The 20,748-nt window shown below is 42.6% G+C and overlaps 1 protein-coding gene and 1 pseudogene across 2 annotated transcripts in view; both read left to right on the forward strand.

Moving 5' to 3' along the window:
* Positions 1 to 20,748, forward strand: part of Jakmip2 (janus kinase and microtubule interacting protein 2) — a 150,297-nt gene that overhangs the window by 74,267 nt on the left and 55,282 nt on the right. The window lies entirely within an intron of this gene.
* Positions 5,078 to 8,546, forward strand: LOC142847744 (obg-like ATPase 1; annotated as a pseudogene).

Raw genomic sequence — 20,748 nt, forward strand, 5'->3', positions numbered from 1 at the left:
TTTATGAATCATAATGTAAATATCAGATATGCAGGTCCCGTGGGGGCAGCAACCCACATGTAGAGAACCTCTGGTTTAGAGGAAGCTTGATGAGGTCAAACAGCCTTATGACACCTGGGCAAGTGACAGTTGTGACATAGTAGTTGAAGACGCCTTACATTTGCTTATGCTGTGGAACATTTGTTTAACGATGCAAAGATGTGCTGCATTCTTTTATGTTGCATTTGTTTAACTCTGTGAAGCTGTGTTACTTTGCCTGTCTAAAACACCCAATTAGTCCAATTAAGAGCTGAATGACCCATAGCTAGGGAGAAGAAAGATTAGATGGGGTTGACATGCAGAGAGAATAAATAGGAGGGGAAATCTGGGTGATGAAGGTCAAGTAGAAGAGAAAAGAGAAGGAGTGGACTCCAGGGGTCAGTCACCCAGCTACACAGCAAGCCACAGTAAGAAGTAAAGGTACAGAGAAAGGTACAAGCCCAGAGGTAAAAAGGTAGATGGGATAATTTAAGTTAAGAGAACCTGGCTAGAAACAAGCCAAGGTAATGCTGGGCATTCCTAAGTAAGAATAAAACTCCGTGTATTTATTTGAGAGCTGGGTGGCGGGCCTCCAAAGAATAAGAGAGTAAAACACAACCAACTATGAGTGACCACATGTTCTAGGTCCTCATCCCAAAACCTAATATTCTCAATGGCAAACCTATTACTTTCAAAGTGAAGACAGCCATATCTTCCTCAGGCTGTCATTGTGAATATTAGGTTTGAAAAAACACATTTCAGTTTTTAAACTTTTAATGTAGAGGAACAATGTGAACAAAGATGAAAAAGAAATCCCTGACTTTTTAAACTTGGCCCAATTTAATCAAAAACTACTTCCTCGGTGAAAACAGAAGCTAGGTTGGGGAGGGGAATTACAAATAACTTTCTCAATCTGTATACGATTGGAGGAAGCAGGGAACTTGGGGATGACATTAGCATGCAACCTGGGCACAGTGGGTGCTCTGAGGGACCTTCCAGGAGTAATTTTAATGGCTGACCACACAAATGCTGGGTTATGGATAACAGTTCTTTTTTGCAGTCTCAGGCAGCGCTTGAGCATTTGAAACTTGTTTCAAAAATAAAGCTCATGCATCCAGGGGTGGTTTTAGACACAAACCTTATTGTAGGCAGGCACATCGGTGGCACCAGTGGATTGTCACATTAACTGCTCTTGGGAAAGCTGGAGGGAGGAGGTGACAATAATAAGCAGGGAAAGGAAGGAAGCAGGTCAGGCTAGAGCTCCACCAACCATGGAGAAAAGCTGAACACCTCTTATTCTCACTCCAAACCAATCCCATGTGTGCTGAGGCGCTGCAGAAACAGGGCCACATAGGTATCTGTCAGAGCTGTAGTGATGCAAAGAGCAGCCCGGGTCTATCATGCTCTGGCTGTGAAGAATAGTCTGTAGACTCACCTTCTGGGTTGGAATCACATTCTTCAAAGACCTTCAGACATGGAGCAAAGGAAAGACCTTTTGATCTTAAGTTCAATGGAACACTTTACGTTTTTCAAAATGTTTTTGTATACTTATATGAACACACATACACCTAGAAACTTGCATGCATGCATATATTTATGTAAGTATGAATATAATGCATTTTACATGAATGGCATTATATTTTGCATATAATTATTTAGGGACTTAATCATATACTTTGAAGTCCAGCTAGTCTGTTGGCCAGTATAGATGAACCTACATATTTTAAAGACATTGCATAGTCTCTTGTAGACTTTAAACAGATGTTCTCTTTTATGTGGACATGGGTTCATGCCTAATTTTTAACTTCTAGAACACATAGTTTGATTACCATGAAGTTTGTCTTTATCACCTTTAGTATGCTACAAAATACACATTGTCAGGGACCTGCCACTTACCAGGGTAGGGACATGGGGTGAGAAATATAAGTAAAGAGTAGAAAGATGCAAAAATAATAAAACAGAAAAACAGAATAGTACCAGGAGGGAATTCCAGTGAATACTGAAATTGCCCACATTTAATTTTCCATACACTTTTAATACCCCAATACTGAAAGGGGGAAGAAAGCAACAAAAGACTTCTTTAACATGATACAAAGGACAACTCAAACAGTTAATTGCTTTAACACTTTGATGTGTCAAGCATTCTGTTGTTTAGGCAGTGAAGCCACCCTAGATCAAGTATCCTGAGGGAGCCACTCCCCAGGTAACTTCATATTACAAAAGAAGAAGCAGAGTATGTTTTCATATTCTGACCATCTGTCAGGATGGAATGGACCTACTTGTCTGAGCCATCTTAACGCCAAAAGAGCCAAGTAACCACATCCTGAGTCAGGAGGTGTGGCTACACTTGTCGACAATTTTGAGCAACCTCCAAACTCTCTGACCATCAGACAAGGTGGAAATAGGCTCACATTTTTGGGCCTCCACAATACATATTTGTCTCATACTACTAAATATAAACTCCATGTAGACAAGAACCACCTTTATGCATTGTTTACAAAGATCTCCCTTCCACCCCTAAAACTGTCTACCTTCATTGAATAAATGTTCTGTGGCCATGTTCTTGACTCCGCGCGCAGTAAGGTGCACCCCCATTGTCCTGTCCATAGGCAGGTAGCTCTTGGAGGACAAGGACAATCACTTCACCTCATCTAGCTTCAGTGGAGGCACAACACCTTACACAGGCGACAAGCTCAGTTGCTTTCAGAGGGGAACAGTATAGTGCACAGTTAAATACTTGGTCACCTAGATGGGACTCAGTGCAGTAACAACTTAGGATCCTGCCATTGTGGTGCAGAGCAGCCCGATGAGTTTCTCTCAACCTCCTCCTGCTCCCTCTCTGCTCTAAGACATCATGGCACCATCTCTGTGCTGAATTCTTGCAGCAACCTCTGAGCCCAGCTCCTTGCATCCACCCTCATGCTGTTTTTTTTTTCTTCTATTCTAACTAGAACAGGCAGAGTAAAGTGCTAAGGACCCAGTCAGATCAGGACACCTCTCCTAACGTCCCCAGGGTATCACCATTTTCTTTGGGTAGAAGCTAGAACCAATTAAAAGAAGTCTAAAAGGCACAGCATTGTCTATACATGCTGCTCTTCCATTAACACCAGCCCTCAGCTTGGCTGCTTTCCTGGCTCCCTTCCTCACTCCAGCCTCCTGATTTCCTGGAGTTCTAGGACTTGGATACTTCAACCTGCTCTGGAGTCTTATACTAGCTTCTTCCTTAGGCACCCACATGGCCTACCCACTCTCATGCAGCTTCAAATATATCCCAGTAGCATAATTCACTCTCTGCCCTACATAAATCTCCTTGGTTAAAAAAATTAACATGTATTCACTATACTACATATCATACACTAGAATCAATAGAATGCATAATAACTTCATCCATGTACATAAAATCCTCTTATTTCCTCCAGGTTAGTCCCTCTTTCCCTCCCCTCATCAACATTATTTACTGTTTCCTTTCTCTTCTCAACCAGTCCCTATTCTGCTTCTTCCTCTGTGCTTTTTTCTCTAACATGTTATGATACTGCAGCACTACATGCATATACTTGTATGTAGCATGTATGTATGTTGGCTTATTGTGTGTTCTTTCATGTTAGTTCCATAAGCCAAAGAAGTATTATTGATGATTAATGATTTATTTCTGACCCTTCCTGGCCCTTTTATGCCAAGAACAGTGCTTGGCAGTTGTCTTAGTTATTGTTGCTGTGAAGAGACACCATGACCAAGGCAATTCTTACAAAGGAAAACATTTAAAGTGACTTACAGTTCACAGGTTCAGCGCATTACCATCATGGTACACCATGGTGGCATGCAGACAGGCTGGAAGACAGTGGTGCTGGAGAAGTAGCCAAGTGACTCATATCTTGCAGGCAACAGAAAGTGGTGTGTTTCATTGAGCAGTGTCTTGAGTATGTATGAGACCTCAAAGTCTACCTCTACAATGAGACACTTCCTCCAACAAGAACATACCTATTCCAGGAAAGCCACAGCTCCTAATAGTACCACTCCCTATGAGCTTGTGGGGGCCAATTACATTCAAACCATCACATTCCACTCCCTGGCCTCCATAATCTCATAACACTATAATAATACAAAAATACATTTAGTCCAACTTCAAAAGTCCCCATAGTCTATCACAGTCTCAACATTGTTTAAAAGTACAAAACTGCTTCTGAGATCCATGGAATCTAACTCTAATGCCTCTATAAAATTAAAATCAAAAAAAGGGATCACATACTTTCAACATATAATGATACATGGTATACATCACCAGTCCAGAACAGAGGGAGGGGAGCATAGTGAGGAAATACTGGACCAAAGCAAAACTGAAAATCAGCTGGGCAAACTTCGAAATATGCATCTCCATGTTTGATGTCAAAACATTCGTTAGATTTTCAACTCTGTTCAGCTTTGTTGACTACAACACACTTCTTTCTCTTGGGCTGGTTCCACTCCCTGTTAGCAGCTTTCTTTGGCAGGTGTCCCACAACTCTGGCCTCTCTAACATCTTGGGGTCTCCAAGGCAACCCAGGCTTCAACTTCACAGCTTCACCCAGTGCCTTCTCTACTAGGCCTCCATTCAGGGACAACCTCGACACAGGCCTGGTCTCAGTGACTTTGCTTCATCTTGGGTCAAATTCCATAGTCCCTTTTTACTATCCTTAACTCCAGAACCATGTGGCCCAAACTGCCAAGTTCTGTTGTTTACTGGGGCTGGAAATGGTAAATTACGTCTTCACTAGTTTTCTGTCCTTCATTGCCTAAGCTTGACTGTCCTGCAACTGGAACTCTAGATCAGACTGGCCTCAAACCAGGAGATCTGCAAACCTCTTCTTTCTTGAGTGCTGGGATTGAAGGTATGTTCCACCACCCTGGGCTCTAAGACTTTCTTTAATTCCTTTTCACAAATGGGAAATTTAGCTGGGTAGGATCTTGCCACCACTGCCTTTATTCCATTTCTCGTTCTGTTTATCTCCTTGAACAGAGGATTTAGCTCCACCTCACCTTTGGGTATTCATTATTTTCTTAAATTTTACATCTTGTGGCAGCTCGACAGAGGGCCGGGCCTGCGCTCTCTCCACCTTCCTCCCCACCTCCGGTTGCCGGCTACACTGGTTTTGCAGCCCAGTACCCGGCGTGATCGTCAACCCATTGCACGATGCCCCCGAAAAAGGGAGGAGATGGAATTAAACCACCCCCAATCATTGGAAGATTTGGCACCTCACTGAAAATTGGTATTGTTGGATTGCCAAATGTTGGGAAGTCCACCTTCTTCAATGTACTAACCAATAGTCAAGCTTCCGCAGAGATCTTCCCCTTCTGCACTATCGATCCTAATTAGAGCAGGGTGCCTGTGCAGGATGAGAGGTTTGACTTTCTCTGCCAGTATCACAAGCCAGCAAGCAAGATTCCTGCTTTCCTAAATGTAGTGGATATTGCTGGCCTTGTGAAAGGAGCTCACAATGGGCAGGGCTTGGGGAATGCCTTTTTATCTTATATTAGTGCCTGTGATGGGATCTTTCATCTAACACGTGCTTTTGAAGATGATGATATCACGCATGTTGAAGGAAGTGTAGATCCCATTCGAGATATAGAAATAATTCATGAAGAGCTTCAGCTGAAAGATGAGGAAATGATTGGGCCCATTATAGATAAACTAGAGAAGGTAGCTGTGCAAGGAGGAGATAAGAAACTAAAGCCTGATTATGATATAATGTGCAACGTCAAATCCTGGGTTATAGATCAAAAGAAACCTGTACTCTTCTATCATGATTGGAATGACAAGGAGATTGAAGTGTTGAATAAGCACTTATTTTTTTTTGATTATTTTTTTTATTGATAAAAGAATAAAGGAAAAAAAACAAATTTCCACCTCCTCCCAGCCTCCCCTTTCCCTCCCCCTCCTCCCACTCTTCTCCCCCTCCTCCCACTCTTCTCCCCCTCCTCCCACCCCTCTCCCCTTCCCCCCACTCCTCTCCCCCTCCCTCTCCAGTCCAAAGAGCAGTCAGGGTTCCCTGCCCTGTGGTAAGTCCTAGGTCCTCCCCCCTCCGTCCATATCTAGGAAGGTGAACATCCAAACTGGCTAGGCTCCCACCAAGCCAGCAGATTGCGTAGGATCAAAACTGCGTGCCATTGTCCTTGGCGTCTCATCAGCCCTCATTGTTCGTCATGATCAGAGAGTTCAGTTTTATCCCATGCTTTTTTGGTAATAGTTCAGCTGGCCTTGGTGAGCTCCCAGTAGATCAGCTCCACTGTCTCAGTGGGTGGGTGCACCCCTCGTGGTCCCGACTTCTTTGCTCATGTTCTCCCTCCTTCTGCTCCTCATTGGGACCTTGGGAGCTCAGTCCAGTGCTCCAGTGTGGGTCTCTGTCTCTATCTCCATCCATCACCAGATGAAGGTTCTAAGATGATATGCAAGATATTCGTCAGTATTGCGCTAGGATGGGGTCATTTCAGGTTCCCTATCCTCAGCTGCCCAAGGAACTAACTGGGGACCTCAGCTTGGGCACCTGGGAGCCCCTCTAGGGTCAATTCTCCTGCCCACCCTAAAGTGGGTCCCTTAACTAAGAATTGTGGTTCCGTGCTCCCCTATCCAACCTTCCTTTATCCCGATCCTCCTATTTCCCCAAGTCCCCCCTCCTTCCCTTCTACCTTTTCTCTCCCCATCTCCCCTTACCCCCTTCCCACCCCACCCCCAAGATCCCACTTTTCTCCCCGGCACAGGTGATCGCTTCTTAGGTATAACCCCAGAAGCACAGGCATTAAGGGCAACATTGAATAAATGGGACCTACTAAAACTGAGAAGCTTCTGTAAAGCAAAGGACACTGTCACTAAGACACAAAGGCAACCTACTGACTGGGAGAAGATCTTCACCAACCCCGCAACAGACAAAGGTCTGATCTCCAAAATATATAGAGAACTCAAGAAACTAGACTTTAAAATGCTAATTAACCCAATTAAAAAATGGGGCACTGAACTGAACAGAGAATTCTCAACAGAAGAACTTCAAATGGCCAAAAGATACTTAAGGTCGTGCTCAACTTCCTTAGCAATCAGGGAAATGCAAATCAAAACAACTTTGAGATACCATCTTACACCTGTCAGAATGGCTAAAGTCAAAAACACCAAGGATAGCCTTTGCTGGAGAGGCTGTGGAGGAAGGGGTACCCTCATCCATTGCTGGTGGGAATGCAATCTTGTGCAACCACTGTGGAAGTCAGTGTTTCGGTTTCTCAGGAAATTCGGGATCAACCTACCCCTGGACCCAGCAATACCACTCCTGGGAATATACCCAAGAGATGCTCTATCACATGTCAAAAGCATTTGTTCAACTATGTTCATAGCAGTATTATTTGTAATAGCCAGAACCTGGAAACAACCTAGATGCCCTTCAATGGAAGAATGGATGAAGAAAGTATGGAATATATACACACTAGAGTACTATGCTGCGGTAAAAAACAATGACTTCTCGAATTTTGCATGCAAATGGATGGAAATAGAAAACACTATCCTGAGTGAGGTATCCCAAACCCAAAAAGAAGAACCTGGGATGTACTCACTCATAATTGGTTTCTAGCCATAAATAGGGGTCACAGAATCTACAATTGGCGAACCTAAAGAAGCTAAGTAAGAAGGTGAACACAAGGAAAAACATTTCGTTATCCTCTTGGATAAGGGAAGTAGATAAGCACTTATTTTTGACCTCAAAGCCAATGGTCTACTTGGTTAATCTTTCCGAAAAAGACTATATAAGAAAGAAAAACAAATGGTTGACAAAAAATTAAAGACTGAGTGGATAAGGCTGACCCAGGTGCCTTGGTCATTCCTTTCAGTGGGGCCTTGGAACTCAAGTTGCACGAATTGAGTGCCGAGGAGAGACAGAAGTATCTGGAAGCGAACATGACACAAAGCACTCTGCCAAAGATCATTAAGGCTGGGTTTGCAGCACTCCAGCTAGAATACTTTTTCACTGCAGGCCCAGACGAAGTGCATACGTGGACCATTAGGAAAGGAACGAAGGCTCCTCAGGCCGCAGGAAAGATTCACACAGATTTTGAAAAGGGCTTTATTATGGCTTAAGTAATGAAGTACGAGGACTTTAAGGAGGAGGGGTCTGAGAACGCAGTCAAGGCTGCTGGAAAATACAGGCAACAAGGCAGAAATTATATTGTTGAAGATGGAGATGTTATCTTCTTCAAATTTAATACACCTCAGCAACCGAAAAAGAAATAAATTTTAGTTATTGCTCAGCTAAACATACAACTTCTAAAATACATATATTGGGCTTGGGGATTTTGTTTTTTAAATTATAGTTTCTGAAATCTAAAGAGACAAAGTTAGGAGTGGGAATCTTCTACAAACAAATTATTCTTATTTGTTTTTAAATTATAAGATACCGTGTACCCTCAATGAAATGCGAATTGGTAAGCATGAACAGCTTTGCTTCTCACGTGATTAAGACCCTACTTCAAACTGTAGAAGCTTTTCAAGAACCATATTACTCTCCTGATACTTCATTAGTATCAGGACCTGACACATTTGACAGTGAAGACAACATGGCTTGCTCCTTTTTGAATCTGCAGATAATGCATGTTTTACAGTACTGCAGATGTCTACACTCAATAAAACATTTGACAAAACCAAAAAAAAAAAAAATTTACATCTTGTAATTTACGCTGCTCAGATTGCTCCTTTCCATTATAACTTCAACAAATACCACTTTTAGTGTATACTAGACTGTTCTGAGATTTCCTCTGCCAAGGGAATGAATACAAAACTCTTCACTTTAGCCTCAGGCAGACTCTTCAAACAATGGCAAAAAGCAGCGATATTCTTCACCAAAATAGCACAAGAACAAGTTTAAGGCAACATGATAAAATTCTTCTCTCGGAAACCTCTTGATCCAGGCATCTGCAGTTCAACAAGTCATATTCAGCATTGCTGTCTTCCATGTTCCTACTAATATGGCCCATTAAGCAGCACTTAAACATTCCACTGCTTTTCTAACACCAACGCAATGTACCAAAGGCCATATTGCTCCAAACAAAACCATGATTAGGCCTATCACAGAAGTACCCCATTCCTGGCGCCAACTTTTATCTTAGTTAAGTTTCTATTGCTGTGGAAAGACACCATGACCATGGTAACTCTTATAAAGGAAAGATTTAATTGAGATTTAATTCAGAGGTTCAGTCTGTTATCATCACGGTACAACATGATAGCGTTCAGATAGGCATGGTGCTGGCAAAGTGACCTACATCTTTTAGACAACAGGAAAGTGTGTCTTAGTGGGTGGTATATTGAGCATATATAAAAGCTTAAATTTCACCTCCACAGTGATGCACTTCTTCCAACGAGGTCATTCTTACTCCAACAAAGTCACAGCTCCTAATAGTGTCACTCAGTACGAGCTTAAGGGGACCAATTACATTCAAATAATGACCACAGCAGCTATGAAGTATTCAATACCTTAATAGTGGTCAATCTGGCATTAATTTGGAACCTTTGTACCTTTGTTTCTCAGTAAAACTTTCAGTGATGTTCTCTAAGAGATATTTTGCACGTCTGAGACTCTCCAATCAAATGCTTTGGATACAATCCTTGCTCCATTGCTCTGGGCAGAATTTCCATTTTATTTATATCCATCCAGTCTCTTGTTACTCCATCTGAACAGATAAAATGGGATATTATGATCGTTGTATGCTACTACTTGTTGTATTTTATCAGACTTAGTTTGAACACACCATTTTAATATTGCGAGACATCTATGAACCACATCCCTAGACTCCAGCATCTGAACCTGTCTTATTGCCTCAACTCTCGTGATCATTTTGGATAGCATAGCTATTCTCTGTATACTAGTCATAGGAGTAATGGACACCCTTCTCTGTACTTATTCTACATAATAAAATATTAACTGAGAGGTTATAATTACCACACATAGAAGAATCTTCAAATGAACTGCCTTAAACCATCAGGCCCTTTAGGCCTCTGAACGTAGTAATTGAGCGTGATGTGCAGTCATTTCCTAACTGTCGGAAACAGTTAGCTGTCAAGAAACAGATTGAGTCGATGGGTGGCTCACAGATATATGAACTGTGTGATGTTGGCAAATAGAAAAAAAATGTTGAATTTCCTTATTTGAATAATAGGATGTAACTTCCCCATGAATCTGTTTTGGTGAAATATCTGGGCAATGGTAGAACCTATGTGCGCGTGCCCAGAGCATCACAGTGATGAGTGACACACAAGCAAATGTAAATATTCCCAGTACTGTAAATGAGAAATGTGTCCTAGCCGGGCATAGTGGCATACCTCTGTAATCTCAGCATTTGTAAGGGTGAAACAGGAGGATTACTGCGAATTTGAGGTCAGCTTAGGTTTCATAGTAATTTCCAGGCCAGCCTGTGCTAAAAAGTGAGACCCTGTCTCAAAGAAAGAAAGAAAGAAAGAAAGAAAGAAAGAAAGAAAGAAAGAAAGAAAGAAAGAAAGAAAGGGAGACAAATCTCAGTGCTGATATGAAATGTTTTTCAGCGGCGACCAAACAGAAGGCCTCCTCCATGCTTTCTCCACAGCCCTTCAGCAGTTATTTTAAACATGAGAATATTGCAGATTTAATGTCAGCCATAAAAAGGGCCTTCTCTCCCATTTTACTCCATGCCCAAGTCAGGCAAGAGCCCTGATCCATTCCTAGTTCTCACTAATTCTTCTCATGTAATTTTCCTTCGATCCTCCTTCCCTCTTCTCCAGACCACATGGCAGCTCCTCTGTCATCTTCCAAGACTCAGTGTGGCCATCCTTTCTGCCAGGAGTGTGCTGTGTTCCCCGGGGAGCAGACGCCCTCCTCTGTGCACCCCAGTGTTGGGTGTGTAGCTCCTGCGGCTCTCATTACATCTGCAGACTACAGTTCATTATTTACATGTTGGCCTCCCTGTGGGGGGAGAGTTGTAGAGAGGATTCATAAATCATACACTCAGGGGTGACTAAATGATTTTCCCCTCCCCCATCAGAGCCCTGAGCAGATAATGCATGTCAATGGCTTAGCATGTTGACCAGCCGTAATGCACGGTCAATGGCCATGATGATGCTGATGACTAGCAGCCTGGGAACGTCCATCCTTTACAGCGTGATGTGAGTCAGCAGACGAGGGGTAGAATTATCTTTACCGAAGCGATCGCAGACAAGGATATTACAGGCCAGGACTCCAGCCCTTTGCAACAGAAAATTGCTTGCTACACACGCAGGAAATTCTTGAACCTTCTGACATTCTGAACTGTGGAAGAAAACAGCCCTGGGGCTCCATTTTTTCCTAACAAAGCTGTCTAGAGAAATAGATTAAAACCGAAAATGAAAAAGTACCCTTCCTGGTTTCTGTGGCACGAGGTAATAAATCAAAGAAACGACTGAGGGAAAATGTACCTCTCAAATACAGATTGCTAACATTCGAAAATAACTTGCTTAATTTTCGCGGGGCTCACACACTGTTTGTGCATTGCTATGCTTAATGAGGGGGAAGCAAGCCTCTGCCAAGCATTAACGCAACCTGTGCCTCCTCCTGGAACAACGATGTACCTGAGGAACGACACCGAGGCTACTGACAGAACTCACTATTCTTCAACGGCAACACTGTTTAGGCTCCATTCTTGTATGTTTTCCACAAACCTTTTGTTTTCGTGTATCCGCTATGAGGCACTGTTCCCAACATTGAAAAGCGAGTCATGGACAGACGCAAGGAAGTCCTGCCTCTTCAAGCCAGAAGAAATCGAGATACTGAAGCAAGGGAGGTGAAAAGTGTAGGGAATGCAGCTTATTTTCACCCTGGAGGAGGCAGGGAGGCTTCTTTAAGAAAGGCAGGCTGAGATAAAACAGTGTCCCTGATGATTTCCAAAATAGTATCTGTTTAAGCTCGGGTCTAGTCGACCTCTGACTATAGTTCCTGAAAGGGAGCCAACATGTACTTAGTGGTTAGTTCTACTCAGTTGATTCCTAGCAAGCCAGGTTTGTAGCAGGATGTAGCTCTCTGACTTTCTGTGACTGTCTCTTGAATCTATGTCAGATTTGGAGCAACGTATCTACTTGCATTAGTCTTGGCTCTCACTGACTGGTGTCAAACTGTTGGGATCAGCCTCATTCCTGCCTTCAGCTGATTGCCTGCCTGAACCTTTTCCTCCTTCCATTTCCTTCACTGAATTCTCTCGTGTTTTGATTTTTTTCTCCAGAAGCCATATTCGATTTCCATTATAGAAGCTGCACAGTCATTATTGTAGGTATCTTTGGAACGGGGAAGAACAGCTTCAGGAGAGTTGTGATGTCTCGCCATCTGACATTAAGAAAGCTGGTGTCTGATTTCAATTTGAACACTTACCTTTGCACGTGTGTAAATGTGAGCTGTCTGGTTCTTCAGTGCCACAGATCCTATCACATTGAAATTTACTCCCATAAAGAGTTTTGATACTGATTTCAAGTAAGTTATAGAAGAAACTTCTAATAGGTAAATAAACTTATGATAAATAAGTAAACCAGTGATAAAAAAAAAAGTACTTCTGTTCTCAAATGTGAGTCTTTAAAAAAAAAAGACTATTTCAGATACAGGTGTTTTGGTGATTGTATTCATAAGCTCCTGAAGCAAAGTCGTTCAAGCTACAGTGGCATTCCGTCGACATCACATGATCAAGGGCAATGCCTTCGTTTCCTTCTTCATTTTCTCTCTTCAGCCTAGTATTTACAATGTGTGGTAGTGGAATGTGAACGTGTACTATTTAACTTAGGACCTGACTTTAAAGTTCCTGAACGTGTTCGTTTAAGTTATTCCTAAACCACAGGGGACTTTTTTTCCTTTTGGCACCTTCTGCATTCTTTGTTGTCCCATTTACTAGAGTGTTGTGTCATCCATACTGGATTTCTCGAGAATGGATTGTGTACAGGTCATAAACGGTTAACTACAGCTGGTGTGAGAAAAATGAGTGCCACAGCCAAGTTAAGTGCAGAGGTTTGCATTTCCCAGTGCTCGTCCTCACTGTCTTGCTCTTGAATTCTCTACTTTCTGTCTGCTAACTCTTTGCTGATGTTCCCTGAGGTCTGCTGAGGGAGGGACCGAGAAAGATGTCCCAATTAGGGCTGAGCACCTCACTCTCTTATTCGAAGCACAACAAATCTCACCCTAACTGCTGCCCTCTTCCAGAAGGACACTTCTGTTGAGTGCAGCCCAGGTCTCTGGGTAGAAACACCAGGGTTTAGCATGAAATCAGACATCAGGACCATTCCACAAAATAGCAACAGCAAGTTCTACCTTAGGACCACGGAATACCCCAGTCACGGATTACAAAGTAGAACATCTAAACCCCTTTTAAAACAAAAGTCCCAGTAAGGATAAACAAAATGCAAATCAATACCTAGAACATCAGGACATACTCTTTTTCCTCACCTCTTTCCTTTTTCCTTTGTTTTTTTTTATCTTTGTGTGTTGGATTTTGTGTTTGTTTTTGAGAGAGTGTCTCCCTGTGCAGTATAGTTGGTATCAAACATATGAAACCCTTTTCTACAGCTTCGTGAGTGTTTTGATTACAGGTGTCTTCCACCACACCAGCCTGAATCGCATATGCTGAGCACGTAGAATGAACCATTCTTATCAAACATAATAATACATGAATTATTCCTATACAGGTGTCCTGCCTTTCAGGATTTTCTGTCTCTTCCATGTTAGCCTTCAGGTTCCAGCCTTACAATGTCCTTCTGCAAAGTCACCTATTAACTCTGAACTATTTATTCAGAATCACTTTGTGCCCACTGTCGTAAGCAGTGGGATTCAACGAGGAGATAAGCATCAAATGGACAGAATCTTAGACTAAGGCTGCAGTCTTTCTTTGTGTGTGTGTGTGTGTGAGTATGTGTGTGCGTGTGTGCACACACATGCACACACTAGCACACACGCACACATACACCTGAAATCTTCCCCATTGAGAATATGAAGCTTCAGTTAGTACATACATACTGCACTATGTCCAACTGTAATATAATGTTTTATATATAGTTTTATTTCAGAGATATTATCTGAACTGATTGTTAATTTGTTTTCCCTATAAAGAATAGTCCATAGAGTTAGGATAATACTTTAGTAAAACTTTTCTTTCAAGAGCCCGTCAACTGGAATACATGCATGCATGCATACAGGAGTCCACAGCTACACACAGACTGCAAGGAATGAACTTTCAACACAGAATGTTATTTTGTAATTTTGTAACATTTATTAATTTAATCCATTGTCTGTGGTGTGTGTGTGTGTGTGTGTAGGTGAATAGGTGGGGGTCAGAGGACAATCTGTGAGGGTTAGTCCTCTGCATCTACCATGTGGGTGCGGCCTGGGGATCAAATTCAGGTTGTCAGATTTTTCCCAGCTAAGCCGTTTCTCTGACCGTCCTATTTTTTTAAAAATATCCACATTATTTTGTAGTTTATTACTATATTATATCACAACAAAAACAAAATGTTATTACTACAGGGAGTGTGGAAAATTAAATGGAGCTTTCATAATAGGACTATGGACACCCATCTATGAATGCTCTAAGCTATTTTATTCAAATGTATGTGCTTTTACCTAAGAAGTATTACATTAGTCATTATAAAAATTCCCATTGAAATTATTCTGCCGTTTTGTAGAACAACTGACATACTTGGGCCACTTTCTATTTATATGTTTCTGTTTCTGTTTGGCACTTCACAAAGGTGTCTTCTCGACAGGTTTTCTTTTCCTAAATTCAAGGTCCTTGGGAGTTGTTACCAAGGAAACAGCTGGATAAGTTATGTATATTTCACTTATACCTAAAATAGAAACGCTTGCTCTGGGTTATAAATATAATTCTATAAACCTTCCTCCAGTAATCTCTGTGCTTCTCTGCCCCATCTTGTCGTTAGAGCCGGGTGCATGTATAGCAATGCCTGCCTCAGGCAGTGGCTCTGAGTTTGTATGTTCCTTGCTCTGTCTCACCTTAATCCCTTCCTGCTGAAACTGGGTGGTGGGGCGGGGGGGGGGGGTCTTTGTGTCCAGGAGTTGATATTTGTTGCTCACCACAGCTTTAAGGCTCTCTGTCTGAATCTAGAGAGAGAATGAAGTAAAAATACTTGTCACGTGGAAACTTACCTTTCCTCGTGAGACTCAGCCCATCCCTGCGAAGCCTGTTTAAATCCAGACAAAAGAATATGATGCAAGCCGCAGCCTGTGCTGAGGACTGAAAGTAAGCCTGGGACTGTGATGGGTAGTCACAACGGAGAACCCTCAGTGAATGAATGCACTTGGTAGCACACCCAAGTGTTTCCAGCACTGAGAAGGCAGAGGTGGGAGGACAGAGTTTGAGGCCAGCCTCAGCTGTACGACAAAAGCCGGTCTCAGAAAACCAAAATAAGTCAAGCAAATAACAAATATCGTCTGAGACCTATATAAAACACCTTTTGCTTTATTCTTTAATTAACCTCTGCACCTTTGCCTAAACTCTAAACAGCTATTCAAGTGCTTACAAAGTAGTAGCAGTTCCCCACAATAAATCTTAGTATAGCTATCTGTAGAATTGACACCTTGTGCTCCTCATTCTTGGCATTTTCTATGGGTAGAGACCAAAGCTTAGTAAATTGCGTTTTGTAGTATACGTTGCAGACAAGTACTTTGTGTTCAAAGGCAAGCAAGATGCTGTTTTATTCTTCAATGACAGAAACTGCTTACTGAAGAGCAATTGCAGTGTAAATGGGGCCGAGGATGTAGCTCGGTGTAGAGAGCTTGCCTAGTGTGGAGAGGCCCTGCATTTGATTATCTAACGCTGTAAAAGCACAAAGCAGAAATAAAACTAGTAGTTGCATAACCGTGGACATGGTCACATTCTTCCAACTCCTTGACTGACCTGGACCCCCATGCCATTCTTCAGTGACAGGATCCTAAGGGGGGTGATAACTAGAAGGAATGAGAAAATAAAGAAGAAGATGGGAAAGTTTGGGATGAGAAAGTCTTAAACAGATGATGCCTCCTGCAAGCAAGTTTACTTAAGAAAAATAAATATCTTATGCACATTTTTCAGGGGAAAATGGGACAGAATCAGCAGAAAGCTGCCACACATGTGGATGAAGTCAGTAGGAAGCTAACCAAGCAATGTGCACAAAGGGAATGCATGGGATCTCAGGAGCATCACGGTGACTGATGGAGCAACTGATGACCACAGTCCATTAGAGTAGGAAGAGTTGGGGGGGGGTCTCAGGATCTGAAGTCTCAGTTCCCCCAAGGCCCTGGTCCCACAGGCAGTGACTGGCTGTCAAATCTGTTTTCAGTTGTAGAGATGAAGTCATATTCCTTCTCTGCATCCCAAGGTCTCAGGGAAAGCCTAAAATTGAACCACCTGTCTACAAGCCCTGAGGCCCATTCTGTCCTTCATTTTCATAGAATTATTATGAAAATTCAATTTCACTGGGTCCTTTTTGATATCTGAAACCCTGCGGTAACAACAGGTGCTTTTTGCTCTCCACTCCCCGTGGTGGTATTTTGTTTCTGCTCTAACAAATAAAGCTTGCCTGAAGATCAGAGGGTGGAGCTAACCACGAGTTAATCACAGAAGTCAGGCAAAGGTGACACTTGCTTTTAATCCCAGCACTTGGGCAGTGGAAGCCAGAGAACAGAAGTTCAAGGTCACATTGGGCTAAAAGAGAAATAGAACTCCCACCTTTGATCCCTGCACTTGGGATCTCAAGTCTTTAATCCCAGGACTAGGGAGGCGGAGACAGGAAGTGATATGACCGGATGCAGAGAGAAATGTAAGACAGACGGAGTCAGGAGCTCAGCCTCTGTTCAGGACTGAGGATTTCATAGAGATAAGAACTGTAGTGACTGGCTGCTCTGCTTCTCTATTCGTTCAGCTTCGTTCGGCTTTCTCCCTCTAATATCTGACTCTGGGTTTTTATTATGAAGACCAATTAGAGTTCAAGCTACAAGTCCCTGACAACATCTCCAAGCTCATCTTCTGCTGTTTGATTGGTTGCTCATGAAGCTCCTGAAAAGGGTTTTTCTCTGCACCATCTTTCACAGTCCTTTTTATCTGGAGAATCTGATAGTCAGTGCTTTCGTCTAGATGGTTCCATCCCATTCTAATGATAAACTGGTGGACTTTCTTTTGCTTGTCTATCTCACCTTCTCTAAGTGATCTCTTAGATACCTGAATATGTGCTATGCTTCTCATCCATTGTCTGAGCAAATGCTGCAGTTATTAAACCGCTGGCTCCCTTCAAACCCCTCAGGAAGGGCAGGCATCGTTTCTTTCTTAGTACACCTATGTCCTGTACCAGGTGCCTCATTTACTACTTGTAAATTAACGAGTACATCACGAATGTGTGACAGTTGCTACAAAACATAGCTTCAAAGTGAAAGCAGAGATTCAGGCTTAAAAGGGGTGAAGGAGAGTGACAAGAAGTGACATCTGATCTGGTTTTAAAAGATAAAGCTGAAGGGAATTCACTGGGGAGTTCAGGGAAGAAAGGGGAGCTCAAGCAAAGAACTACATGGCCAAGTTCAAAAGTCTGAGGTAGATGGATGTCACCTGCTTAGGCCTTCACCTCCTACCAGACACTGCTTCCTCTGAGCATCCCTGGAAACCCCCCTTAGAGAGAATAGATGCTTCTTACATGCGTGCTAAGAGCTCTTTATATCCCTACTCTGTATTAATGTGATTCTAAAATGAAATTTTGACAGGCATCTAGAAAACAAACAAATAAAAAACACCAAGATTGCTAAATTTGAATTGTATTGATGGCATTAAACTTTAACGAATTTTTAAGATCTGCTGTTTTTATGTGAAAAGAGAGCAATTTGGTGAAAGACTAGAGTTTAAAAAACAAACATCCAAGCTCAACAGCTTGCCATCCTGAAGGTGCATAATCACCACTATACTATCAACACCTACCACAGGTGTAGTGGATTGGAGAGCTACCTTCTCCCTCTCCAGGCACACAACACCAATCCCTCCATATAGAGAAAGTAGATCTCCAGAGTTAAAATGCTTTAAGCAGAAGCCCTTTATATTATATTTTTGTGCCTAACTCATGAGCACACAATGCAACACGTCTGCATTTGGGGAGGGGCCGTAGCATGCCTCTCCTGGCTGGTGGGTATAATGTACTCAAGGGTAATTCAGACATTTTAAATAGTGACAGCATCTCACTCAAGAGCATCAACTTTGGGAAAAAGAGAGGCTCAGATAAGCTTTCAAAGCTTCCTCGGGATGGACATTTTCCAATCTCAATTATGCAGAACTCCTGGAGCATTCGCTCCACACATGCGAACTCGAGCTATTTCATATTACACCGCTTTCACATCATAACTCAGCGGCAGCGGCCTTAGTGGAAAGCTTCAGGTTAATTATGACTTTATTCAGCTTCTAGCTGGAGGCAGAAACAGCCACAAAGCCAAAGACCCCTGGGAATACTTATCCTGTCAGTGACAGCCTCTCTCCCCTGCAAGCGTAAGCATGAATTTCTGTGCTCTTTTTCCAGGGTCTCTGTGTCTTCCCTGTCCCCTCTTTTTAAAACAAAGGAGAGATAAATGTGTTGGTTCTGTACTTTATGTTTCAGCTGGTGGTTAGCAGAGTGTTATGTCCTTGAAGAACTGTAAATATGATAATAAAGGCAATATTGGCTAATGTTTCCATCACACACTTCAGTGTACTTCCTCTTTGAAAGAACCCAGTATTGCAAGCACACAATAGTCCCAACTTTGCAGCAGGAGTGTAGAAACTTAGAGATTTATTTGCTCAAGAATATAAAGTAATGGAATGTAATTAATAGCCAGTTTTTTTCTGCTTGCAAATTCCAGGGTCCTGACTACCTCCTACGATTCCATTTCATTAAGCACCAGATGTACTTGTATCCTGTGCCCTCTCTGTAGCCTGCTGGCAGCTAGATCTGGATCCTGCTCTCTCTCTAATAAAGTGTTACTGTGTCCAAAAAGGTTCAGAGACTGACAGATGTGCATTTGACTGTAGGCTCTGCCATTTTACAACTGAACAACATTTTCCTAGTTAACTGACCTCTGTTATTCTAAGTCTAAAACATAATGAGTAAATGCCAGGAAGGGTTTGATTGGGTAGCTCAGCGAAACTCGTACAGTACAGAGCCAGGCCCTTAGGGCGAGGCAGTATAATGGGGCTTGGCTCTCACATCAGCTGTTTTAGAAAGCATTCATGCCTTCTTAGTCGGCCCCGGGTTGCTCCTGGGCTTTGACCATTCACCATTCATTGCTTCTGAGAGTGTGTTTTGTCTCTGTAGAAGTAAGTCCCATCATAAAAGCTAGATGGTTAGGAGTGACATGGATACTTCGTAACATCTTTTAAAAGCCAGCCTCAGTAAATGTAGAATATACATTCTCCAAATAACATTTCATCAATGCTTGAGAATTTCATAAAATGTATTCTGTTTGTACACCCCCGACTCCTATCAGATCCATTCCCATCTCCATCTCCACTCAACATTGTGTTCTCATTTTTTTTTAACCTATTAAAGCCACTTTGTGTTGCCTATATACTCACGGTGCTGTGGCCACCCACTGAAGCATTGCTCATCTACCAGGTCCTAGGCCCTTAAAGAAAACTAAATTTTCCTCTCCTAACAGTGAACAATTTTCTATAGCTGCTCAGTTCCCCACCCCACTTCTCTCCTTGCTTGGATTTGGTCAGTCATGAGCTTGAGCAGGTCTTTATGTGCTGTTATTGTTGTCAAAGCAGACCTGGGGAAGGGAGGGTTTATTTGGCTTGCAATTCTAAATCACTGTTGATTACTGAAGGAAGTCAGGACAAAAACTCAAATATGGCAGAATCCTGGAAGAAGGAACTGATACAGAAGCCATGAGGGGAGCTGCTTGCTGGCTTGTTCTTCATGGCTTCCTCAGCCTGCTTTCCTATAGAGCCCAGTACTACCAGCCCAGGGGTGAACCCACACACAATGGGCTGGGTCCTCACCCAGTAATCACTAGTTGAGAGAATACCCTACAAGCTTGCTATACAGCCCCGTCTTATGGAGACATTTTCTGAACTAAGGTTCCCACCTCTCTGATGACTTTAGCTTGTGTCAAGTTGACATAAAACTATCCAACACTACATAAAATTACCTTGTTATGTCCTGAATACATTGGTTGGAGTGGTACAGACGTCTCATTTTGGGCTGAGCACTCCACAGTTTCTTATTCTGCAGTCCTGTACTAGTTGTGAGTCTTTATGTCAATCACCATCTCCTGCAAAACCAGCCTTCCCTGATGAGATCTAAGAGAGGCTCTCATCTCCGTGTATAGCAGCAGATAACTAGGAGTCACTTTAATATTATGCCCATTTAACGGAGCAATTGTGGTTGATTGTCTTCTGGGACCTATAACCGGTGTAGCCTCAGCTTCTTGGCTCTGATAACAATGCCAGAGTGGAATGTGCCTTACCATTCCATGATTTGTGTGTAGCCAAGTTTGCTCTCTCTTGCCTCAAGCTCATCCTCCCCTCATACCCCTGGCCCCCGGGGACACTCCAAAGGGCACAGCTGCAGTGTTTGTAAAGGGTGGCACCCATCCCAGGAGCTCAGGTCTTGGAGCCAAATACCAGGGTCTGTAGAGAGCAGCAGCTGCTGGAACACATGGCAGATCAGTCCAGGGCTCTCAGTTCTCATCAGCAGTGTCTCAGCGCATCACCCCCTCCTCTCTGGAAGCAGGCATGAGA

The sequence above is a fragment of the Microtus pennsylvanicus genome, chromosome 4 (assembly GCF_037038515.1).
Source record: "Microtus pennsylvanicus isolate mMicPen1 chromosome 4, mMicPen1.hap1, whole genome shotgun sequence".
Taxonomy (NCBI): Eukaryota; Metazoa; Chordata; class Mammalia; order Rodentia; family Cricetidae; genus Microtus; species Microtus pennsylvanicus.